Source organism: Phoca vitulina, unplaced genomic scaffold, assembly GCF_004348235.1.
Source record: "Phoca vitulina isolate PV1807 unplaced genomic scaffold, GSC_HSeal_1.0 scaffold4, whole genome shotgun sequence".
Taxonomy (NCBI): Eukaryota; Metazoa; Chordata; class Mammalia; order Carnivora; family Phocidae; genus Phoca; species Phoca vitulina.
In genome coordinates, this window is record NW_022589707.1 from 9,097,532 (window position 1) to 9,109,054 (window position 11,523).

Below are 11,523 nucleotides of genomic sequence, written 5' to 3' on the forward strand. Positions count from 1 at the left end.
TGTAGAGCTGCAGTCACATCTAAAACTGGCCAGCCTGGATTAAAGTTATTATAAATCCTCACGGCAGAACATGTTCTCAGGGCCAAGGAATCTGGCCCATTTGGGGATTGATGCTCCTTCTCTCTGTGGCCAAAGAGCCTGCACTTAGCACAGGATAAATCTAGGTGTTGTTTCATTTTGTCCTTTTGGGGCATCATAATTCAGGAACGCTTTATTTTTGTCTTGGTTTTGAGAAGGAAGGGAGATAATATTTCTTGAGCACTTATTAAGTGCTACGTACTGTGCTTAATACATTTTGGCTTTTAATTTTATCGAGAAAACAGGGCAACTAGCTACTAGGAGATAGATAAACCACTAAGTGGTATGGGAAGTGCAGTTTGTGGATTTGGTTAGGCAGAACTTTCTGGGAACTTGTAAGGTTGTCCAGGCAGGAAACACAGTCCATTCCCTCTGCTGGGCCCACTGTGCAACGTTAGTTCTTTGCTTCCTGCTGGAGGTATCCACCCGACGCTCATGTCCTGTCTTGTTCATCTAGTCTTCTGTGAATTCCAGCTAGCAGGCTTTGCATCCTGGAAAAGAAAAAACAGGGGTTTTAGCTCTGTTCCTCCTCTCCTGTCTTTGTTTACCAGCTAAGTGAGAACGTGAACTTTATGCACCACGGACCCATGGCCTGCACTGCTTAGAGCCTCTCCCTTGCAGATAAAATGCTTTGTGAGTCTATGGAAAACACCAGCACACCTTGACGAATCGTGAGGGACCCTATTGAGACAATGCTGAGCAGACCCTAGACTATAATCAACCGTGAGCTTTAATGTCTGTGCTGACAGGCTGGACCTCTCCTCTATTTTGTAATAGTTCTATACACTAGCAGTGTTTAAGTCTAAATGGATTGTGAGTCTATTACCTGTCATATTGTGCTGGGTTTTTTTTTTTTTTATGGCTTTTTATTCTTTATCATAGCTAAGTAAATGCCAAAAATTAAAAAAAAAAAAAAAGCTTTGTAGGATACTTGTACTTAGTTTGGAAAAAAAAATGAACTGAAATTGTTATGCTTTTGTATTTCCATTTCTTGCGAATAAAAATATTTTTTCTTAATTAGTAAAATGTTGTCCAGTCTTTAAAATTCTGGTAATCTGGTTTTAAAAGCATTTTGCTTTTCTGAGGAGCGTGGCTTTTGTATATGTGCGCCTAACCATTCTTTTCTGATTATCTAGTTGAACTGACAGAAGAGCCTCCGACCGGCAATTTGTCTGATAGCTAGGACTGAAATCCAAGCCTCCGTTGGAGGAATATTGAGAAATGTAATTTTTTCTCAGTCAGTCACGGGAAGAAAAACAGCGTTCTCTAGAGACTTTTGCCGCCTGACTGCTATGTTCGTTGTCTACTACAACTATGCGCTAACGAGATTACGGAATTCTTCCGATTTGATACTGCTTTCCCCATCTCGGGATGCTGGGGAATGATGGTCTGGGCTGGAGCCGGGAGAGAAGGCTTTTTCTTCAGATGGACAGTTGCAGGGAAAGCCTAGCCCAGCATTGTGCTCCAGAAATTCTAATGAAATGGTTGATAAAGGTCAATGCACTCAAGCAGAATCATCATCATTCCATTGCAATTTCAGCGTTCAAATTTAATTTTCTCCACTCAGAGAGAGTGGGGCTTCATTTAGCCTCAAAAAGAGTACCCAGGATATTCAGAGATGAAGGCCATGGACTGCGCTTATCTGCAAAACTACCTTTTTTTTCTTTTCTTTTTTTTTAAAGCAGCATGACTATCCCTGCTTTGGGTTCAAGGGTGCATTAATCTCCTGCTGCCTTTCCCCTCTGAGCACCTTGACCTTCTCTTCTCTTCAAACACAAGGGGGCCTCTTCCTGTAAAAGCTTTTAGTAACACATTTTCCCTCTTTTTTCCTTATATTGGGAGCCTATTATGGAAGCCCTCTTTTCGACATGCTGGTATCTGTCCAGTGATGAGTGGAGGGGGCAAATACTCACTGATTTGAGAACGTTCTGTATTAATCGTGCCTTTATATTTTCTGTATTCCTAATGCTTTGGCATCTGGGGCTTTGCAGACCCAGGAGGGACTGCCCCTCCCAGGGCTAGCCAATTCCTAGAGACAGTAAAGGACTTGCCTACAAGCCCAACTTTCAATGCAAACCAACCAATCCAGAGCCCATAGCCCAACCACCCTGAGGGGCCACTTGCCCCTCGCCATCAGTCACCCCAGGGCCCAGTACCAGACAGCCAGGGACAGTCCCTATACCCAGAGGGCCCACTGAGATTATTCAAACTAGCCAATCCTAAACCTGCTTACCTTGTCTTGCTTGTTCCTTCCTGTGGAAACTACGATGAAGGTTCTTGCTGATGTTTCCTCACTCCCTCTGCCTCTTGACTGACCATGGCATTTCCCTATGTGGCCGCTATGGCATGGTATGCTCCCTCTTGGGACCTATGAGTAACAAACTGAAAATGGGAGCCATAGAGGTAAGGAAACAGTGGGGAATACAGTGGGGGAAAGAACCCGGCTGGATTCAGGAGATAAACGTTTATGGATTCTTGCATAGTTTTATCAACTTGCTAGCTGCTACTGAGCACTTATTATGCACCAGGTAATTTTTATGTATTATCTATGATCTTATTTATTTCCTTTAAAACTTTATGAAGGATATATAATTTCCCCCTTTCATAGTTGAGAAAGCTGGGATGTAAAAAGGCTAAGAAACTTACGCAAAATCATACAGTAAACTCTCTGCAGATGAGAGATGTGAGCCCTGATCTTCTCTGACTCAGAGTACAGAGTCTTCAAACTACACTGTGCTGTTTTTAGGGCTTGGGGATTTTTACTTGACAAAACACAGGAGTTAGCCTACATCAGGGATTGCAGACCTTCAGCTTGTGCATTAATATTTCTGGTTTGGTCCCATGATGTTTCAAACATTTAAAAATTATCGGTTAACCTTTCAACATTCAAAGATTTCTTATAACACCAGATTTTCATTTTCTCTTAAAAGACTGGAGGACCCGGGGCGCCTGGGTGGCTCAGTCGTTAAGCGTCTGCCTTCGGCTCAGGTCCTGATCCCGGGGTCCTGGGATTGAGCCCTGCGTCAGGTTCCCTGCTCAGCGGGAAGCCTGCTTCTCCCTCTCCCCCTCCCCCTGCTTGTGTTCCCTCTCTCGCTGTGTCTCTCTCTGTCAAATAAATAAATAAATAAATATTAAAAAAAAAAAAAAAGACTGGAGGACCCACTAACTTTGGATGTTGAGTAATGCGAGCATTCAATAGAGTGGGTTGTCTGTGGGTGGCCACATGTCTCTACGCCTAGGCTGGTTCACTCATTTATGTCACTTCCCTGGTCCTTCTGTCATCTGAATTGACAGGAAAGGGAATCAAGAATAAGACACTGTATTGATGACGGGACTAGGAGGTGGGAGGGCAGTCAGTTTCACCCCAAGGGACAAGAATTGAAAGGCCTGAGTGGGGAGGCAGCTGGGCTATCCCTCATCTGAGCAGGTGACATGCTAGCTGTCTAAGTGGTCCATGACCCCTCCAATGGGATTGCTTTTCAAGGTGCTACTGCCATATTCTTTTCCCTGGAATTCTCAGGATTGAGTTTTAACTCAGATAGATAGATATATAAGATATATATGTGTGTGTGTATATATATACACATACATATATGTATAGAGACTGTCTCTGGCTGTCTGGTACTGGGCCCTGGGGTGACTGATGGCAAGGGGCAATTGGCCCCTCAGGGTGGTTGGGCTATGGGCTCTGGATTGGTTGCTTTGCATATGAAAGTTGGGCTTGTAGGCAAGTCCTTTACTGTCTGGGTTTTAACTCAGATATATATAAATATATATATATCCCCCTAAAGACCCCTGTCTCTATAGAGAAGGGAAGAAAGGGAAGATGGCTCATCTCAGTCATTTCCTAAAAAATAATCCAAGTCACCGTTTGAGAGGCTGGTTACATTTGACCCCTTGTTATTTGGTGGGGCTGGGCAGGTGGCACAAGTTGATGTTGTCTTCCAATGGGCACAGCTGCTGCTAGATCTTTTGGCAACTTGAAAGAAGTGTTCTGGCTCCATGAGGAGCCCATGTGTTCTCCTCCTCCCTCTGTGCTGTTGTTTTTAGACGGAGGAACAAAAATAACCATTGAGGAATACCATGAAAGCTGCCAGAGAGGCTGTTGTGCTCTTCTCCAAGAGTCTGTTTCAAAATGTTTAATGTTTCTTAAGTGAAAAGTATTTGGGAATTGGGGCTGCCAGGGTGTTCATCAGTAATGTCCTCCCCAGTATTACTGCAAAACAGATGGCAAGTTGAGTTTCCTGATGGGTGCATGAGACGTTCCAGGTGCTTGGGCTAGTTCAAAGAAAAACCCTCCCTGAGACAAAAATGTAAAAATACAACCACCTATATATTTAGAGACCACCAGGACAGAAAAGGTGTCCTCAATCCCCAAAATGTTTCCTTTCTCAACTTAGTTATCATTTAAATACTTTCAATTGTTGATACAGCTTTTTATCCTGGTTTGAGATAGTGTAAATGGTAAGTGAATGCAGAAAAGAAAATATAGTTGACATGGTATGTGCAGTATTGCACACATAATTCCATGCAATCCCACTCCAGGGGCAGAACTTGACAGGGGATATAAGTTGAACTAGGAGGGGTGCTATAGGAAAGTCAGAGTTAGGGACTACATGTATGACATAACAGGGGGTAAGAAAGAGGTAGAGAGAATGCTATTGGAACCAATGGCAAAATTTTCCTACAATACAATTAAATTTAAAAATATTGCAGCTATATTGTACATAGCTAAAAAGTTAGGATACTAAAAAGCTTTTATTGAAAAGTAGTCCATTTTTCTATATCTTTTCTATCCACCAGTCTTACTTCTTAGAAGTAACCAATTTCAATTTTTTCTCACATTTATCTCTATATTTCTTCTTCTAAAAAAGACTTTATTTGTTTATTTTAGAGAGAGCATGCATAAGTGAGGGGAAGGGCAGAAGGAGAGGGAGAGAGAGAATCCCAACCAGACTCTGCACTAAGTGAGGAGCCCCACGTGGGGCCCAATCTCAGGACCCTGAGATCATGACCTGAGCCGAAATCAAGAGTTGGATGCTTGACTGACTGAGCCACTCAGGTGCCCCTCTCTATATTTCTAAATAATGGGTTTATGCTGTTAATACTTGATATATCAATTTTAGACATTCACTATTAGTTATTCTTATGGTTATAAGAATTTTACCACCTCTAGAACATACACACACACACACACACACACACACACACATGCATGCACACATACTTCTTTCCCCATTTTCTTCCCATTTGGTCTCTTTCCTCCATACTATCAGCCTTCCTCAAAGATCTGAATGGCTATTGTCCGTTCACATGCATTATGATGTACAATGATTAGTTCTTCTAAATTTGGGAGTCAGGGTAAGGGGAGAGTCATTTTCCTTTAGCCTAGTGTTCTTCAGACTGAGGGGGAGGGGTTGGGAAATCGATTTAGTGTGTTCTGACCAACAATTTAAAAAAGAGAAACAGAATGGAATGGAATAGAATGGGATGGGATGGAATGGAATTGCAGAGTAAAATAGAAAATAGAATGTATCTAGTAGAGGTTAACACTGTTCCATGTAACTTTAATTTCAGGTGTGTGTGTGTGTGTGTGAGTATTGTCTTGGGTTATAACTTAACATATCTTTCTGAGGGTCACAATAAAAAAGTTTTAAATTCTCAAAAAAAAGCATTAATATCCTCATTGAATTCTCTCTCTGTAAGGAGATAAATGACAAGGTAGCTTTTTTTTGGTTACAGTTCCCAAAGAGTAGCATATGAATATCTGGGACCATTCAAGCCTCCCAAGAGCAGAAAGTTTCAGTCCTGCCTGGGAGATGTGACTGTATGTAGGTGTTCGCGGATCAGCGTGGAGAACAGTACCAGGGAGAGTCTGAGTTTACTTAATCCTCCTGTTTGGGCCCCATGCCTCACTTCTACTTTCTTCTGTCTTTGGTGGCTTGAGCTGTATTTTATTTGGATCATCTCAAAGAACCTCCAAGAATTTTCTAGATGACTTAGCACTTGCTCTCACCCCACCATTGCCCAATTGATGTAGTAAAAGACTAGCTAGCACCAAGGACTAGCAGTGAGTGAGTCTTTCTCTCCCTTGCCCCAACTCCATCTCCCTCTGTCATTGCTAAGCCTTAGTGGTCTCTCATGCTGTGTTCATTGCGCTAGAGGTGTCTGAATTTTTGCACAAACAAAGGCAAAATAGCTCTGCATGTCTAAAAGTAAATGCTATCCATACTTAAGAGAACTTCTGGCACAAATTTTAAAACAATTTGCAAGCTGGGATAAAAAATATATTAGAAGCTGAACATATCCTGGGTTAAAAGGGGGAGAAGATAATATGGGAAAGAGGGGACCTCCCACCAGGACTGCATTGCATGTCACCCATTCTTGTAAGCTTTACTCCTTTTGCCTTTCTTGGATACCTGATTGCCCCAGGTATGCAGGCAGAACTAAGAGGTAAAGTGGGTGGCAGCAGGTAGAGGCAGATTACTTGGTGTATGGAATACTTATTTTTTGGTCCAAAACTTTACCTTTCTAATAACAGGTTCAGGGAGCCCTGGCTTTGCAATGTGTCTCAAAGTTTCTCTTCATACATGAGGATGTGACCGTCATGAAGTGAGTGCAGAAAGAACCTGCCTCAAGTCATAGGAAGCAAGTGTGCATCTACCCTGAGTTAATTCACATGTGTAGTATTCCATTCAGTTCTAGCTACCACATTTTAAAAACGTGTATCATAAACCTTCTTAGGTACTGCCAAACTTTTATCAAAATGGTTGTATCAGTTTATTCTTCCACCACCAATATATGTGTTCCTGCTTCCCAATACTCACACCACTGCTTGATTTTTTTATTTTAATTTTTGCCAGTCTGATGGGTATAAAATGACATCTTGTGGTTGTTATTGTTTGAAGTAGAATACACTGCTTCTGTTTTTTCTGAAGACACTATTTTAATTCTTTTCCTGCACATTAACTTGAACATTTGAAATTAGTATGTTTACTCTCCTCTTGAACAACCTACAGACCTTCGCATGCCTTAATTCTGAGCAGCTCTTCTGTTTTCATTCAATTTCTGTGCAATATTTTAGTTGTAAAGTGGAGCCTCACTATTCACAGATACCTTGTTTGTGAATTTGCTTATTCATTAAAATTTACCTGTAACCCCGAAATCGATACTCACAGCACTTTCATGATAATTCATGGATTTGCACAGGACAGCAAAAAGTCTGAGTTGCCTGACGCACGTTCCCAGTGAAGGTCAAAGTAATACTCTGCCTTTTTGTGTCAACTCTTATACCATCAACAACTGCCCTTTTGGTGATCTATTTGGTGTCATTTTTTCCTCCATTTTTGTGTTTCTGTTGGTGATCTTGCTATTTAAATGGCCCCCAAACATAGTGCTGAAGTTCTGTCTAGTGTTCACAAGTGCCTTGTGGAGAAAGTATGTATTAGATAAGCTTCATTCAGGCATGAGTTATAGTACTGTTGGCTATAAGTTCAATGCTAATAAATCAACAATATAGTATATCCAGAAAAAGGAAGAGGAAATCCTGATCTGTGTGTGAGGTTGCTCTGGAAAGTGCTTAAGTAATATCTGTAATGAATAACGATGCTATTGAAAAGATGGAAAAGCAGCTCAGTTTCTAGATTTATGAGATGAGGGTTGATTTAAAAAAAAAAAAACAACACAGCATAGTGGACAGCATTGTTATGAAGTTGAAAGCCAAAGAAATTTATGGTCACATTACCTAAGGTCAGGATAATGTTAAACCCCTCTCAGCTAGTGCTGTTGGCTCACACATTTCAAAAAGCTGCAAGGTGTGAAAATGTTAAACTTGCAGGAGAGGCAGGTGCTGTAGATCAGGAGGCTACAGAAGATTTTTAAAAATACCTCCTAAATGTTGCACAGGAAAAGGGTTATATGAGGGTCTTGTCTTGAATTTGTCTATAATTGTCTTTTATTCTTCCTTATTCTTAAAAGATAGTTTTGCTGGGTATACAATTTTATTTTATTTTATTTTATTTTTGTTGCGATATGATTGGCATATAACATTGTATAAGTTTAACATGTACAATGTACTGTTTTGATACAGTTATATATATTGCAGTATCATCATCACAATAGCTAACACCTCTGTCATGTCACGTAGTTACCATTACTTTTGACAATTTTAGGTTGTCAGTTATCCTCTCTCAATATTTTGATTCCACTATCTTTAGGGTTCTAATTTGCTATTGAGAAATCAGCTTTTCTAGTTCTTGATTATCTGAAAGTAATCTGGCTTTTTCTTCTGGCTGATTTATGATCTTTATCTAATAATAAACTTGATGTATTTATTGATCCTACTTGAGATTCATTGTGTTCCCTTAATCTGAGGATTGGTGTGTTTCATTACTCTTGGAAATTCTCTGCCATTAACTTTTCAAGTATTGCCTCTTCCCCTTTGCCTCTCTTACCTCCTTATGGAATTCTGACTATTCTTATTCCAGAGTTCTATCTGCAGTATATCTTAACTTGCAAATTTTCTTTCTGTGGGCTATCATTTCAGATCTATTTTCCAAGTTAGCAGATCTCCTTATAATTGTGTCTAATCTGCTGTGTCACAGGTTGGATTCTCTTGAAAGCAGATGATGGAACTGAGTTTGGGGTATAGGCTGTCTATTAGGGATCAAAACCTATGAAAGGAGAGAACAAAGCAGGGCTGGATGGAGGAATAAGGCAAATAGCAATGGCATCCTATCAAAGCCTAGGCTAATCTACTGAAGAGCTCTGAAGTAAATATGTCCCATCAGAACTGTCCTGCATTGGGATGAAACAGTCAGGGTCTTTGTATAACCTCATCACTCTCACTGGATGCAGGCTACTCCAGTGACCTTGGGAAAGGCAGCTTTCGGCACCTGAGGCAAACTCTGAAGGAGCTGACCCCTAGAGGCTATCCGATGACCACACTTTTTGCAGTTGGATAAGTCCTTCCTTGAAGGGGAATCTTGAGCACACATCTTCAAGTCTACCACATGTTGTTTAATCTGTCCATTGCATTTCTAATTTCAATGATTATTTTTTCCTGGACCTCCATTTGTGTTTTGTTTTGTTTTGGAAAATACCTAGTTGTTTTGTCATTTGTTCTTACATCACACTTTGAATATCTTCTTTTATTTTTAAACATATTAAACACAATTATTTTATATTCTGTTTTTATATTTCCCAGATCTGAATTGTTTTGCAGGATGATTCTGCTGTATGTTTTTCTGTACCTTGCCTCTTTATGGCTTTTGTGATATTTGATCATGAACTCATCTTTTTTGAAACTCCATTGGTGGAAATTCTTTGAGGGCTAGATTTAAACTATGTGCCTCTAAAGAAGATCTGCTTTTATTTCACAGGTTCCAAGACTCTACCTACCTGGCACTCCTTTAAACTGAGTGTTTGTGTTCAGATAATTAGTTGTGTTCATATAATTAGTATAAATTCTCACCCCAAATCGACACAAATGTAATGAGAAATTTCCTGAGGACACTTTTTTCTTGTTTCACCCTTTCCTCTCCTACCATGTTCTTCTCCTTTGTCTCTCTCCTTCACTGCCACTGCCACTGGTACTGCTTCTCCTTTGCCTCCTCCTCCTCCTCTCCCTTGTCTTTCACCTACTTTATTGTATTTTGTTGCTCACCAAGCATCCACATTGCAATCAATCCTACCAATCTCCTGTGGTGTGGGTTTTTTTTTTTTTTTCCCTAGATCTTCCACTGTGAATGCAATGCTTCAGGTTCTTAGGTATGTGTGGGTCTTCAGTCTAACTTATCACCCTATTTAGGCTTCATCTTCTATCCTCCAACTCCACAATCCATTAAACAACCACTCCTAGTTAACAAGGAATCAGCTTAATGAGTGAATCAGACATTTATTTTAAAAATGTTTTCTATATTTTATCCAGGTTCGTAGGTGGTCTGTACCAAGGGAAATGTCTTTGGACAGCTAGTCTACCATATGGCCAGGAATGAAGGCGATTAGCTGTGTACCTTGGAAACCTGTCAAACATTTTAGCCCTCAGTTTTGCCATCTTTAAAATGCAAGAGCAGCACTGGTTGATATACAAGGCCTTTCCAGCCCTAACATCCTATAATCTTAGATACATGAGTTCTTCATTATATGAAACAGATTTGTCCTCAAAAGGCAAAATTAGAATCCATAAACAAAGATGAAAAAGAAGTGTTTAGCTTGGCTTAAGGAATCACACATGAATTAACTGGTTCTATAATGGCATTCTGCCTCAGAGATATACCTACAATCTTACAGTTACCTAAGGCATAGATCCTGGAGCCAGACATCCAGGGTTCAAAGTACTTACTCTGCAATACACTACCTATATTGTCCTGGGAAAGTCTCTTAAACTCTCTGTTTCAGTGCCTTCATGTATAAAATGGTTAATTAGAATAGTACTTATCTTTTGGGTTATTGTGAATACAGAGTGAGTTAATATAAATAATATTTTAGTGATTGTTACATAGTATTCACTCCAGGTGTTTGCTTTACCTATTATTATTGTGTATGTAAGATTTCTAGATAGAGATTCCTCACAGTGTAGAAGAATTATACCTATAATTTTACACCTTCTATGAATTATCACAGATGCTACAAAACTTTCCTTAATGACTCCATTATCACCAGTTACAGCAGAAATCTCTCCCCTCTGGAAACAGCTATAACAACCATTGGTTCTGCTGCAAGGGCCTTGGAAAACCAAGTGCCCATAAGATTGTTGAGCTCAGGAGAAAGCAACAAGCTTCCAGATCAATGGTTCTCAAACCTGGCTATACATAAGAAATTACCTGGGAAGTTTTCCTCAAAATACTGATGGCTGGGCTCCATTCCAATGGAGTCTGAATAATTTGGTCTGGGGTGAAGTCAGTGATCAGTATTTATTACATGCTTCCATTCAGACACACTTTAAAACATGTAAACATTCTTGTCCAGCTTAATGGTTATACATATACAAAAGAATGGGCAGGTAAGGAAAAGAATTTGTTTGTTGGTTTGGTTTTTTTTTTTTTCCCCTCATGAGAAAATGAGTGTTGAATAGACAAGTAAGTGGCACAAGTCAAGCACCAGGAAGTGAAAATAGGTGTGTGAAATTGTGGGTAGAACAGAGAATGAGAGAAATCAGTAAATGAACTAGAGGTTTGAAGAATTACTCAAAACCACTGTAGCATTTCCCCAGCATTTTCTCAAGCTTTAGGTTAAATTAATGCCCCAGGAGGTTTGAGGGCTATGATAACTTGAAGGCAGATTTCAGACTCCCTGATCTTTCTGCTTTTTGCATGGGCAACTCAACCACTGAAATAACTGTGGCCAAACAGTAGAGCTTGGTGGACAGTCCATATAGGATGATTCCTCAAATCAGGAACCTGATGGACAGTCCAGACAGCTATACCAGGTGGGATTATCCCCAGA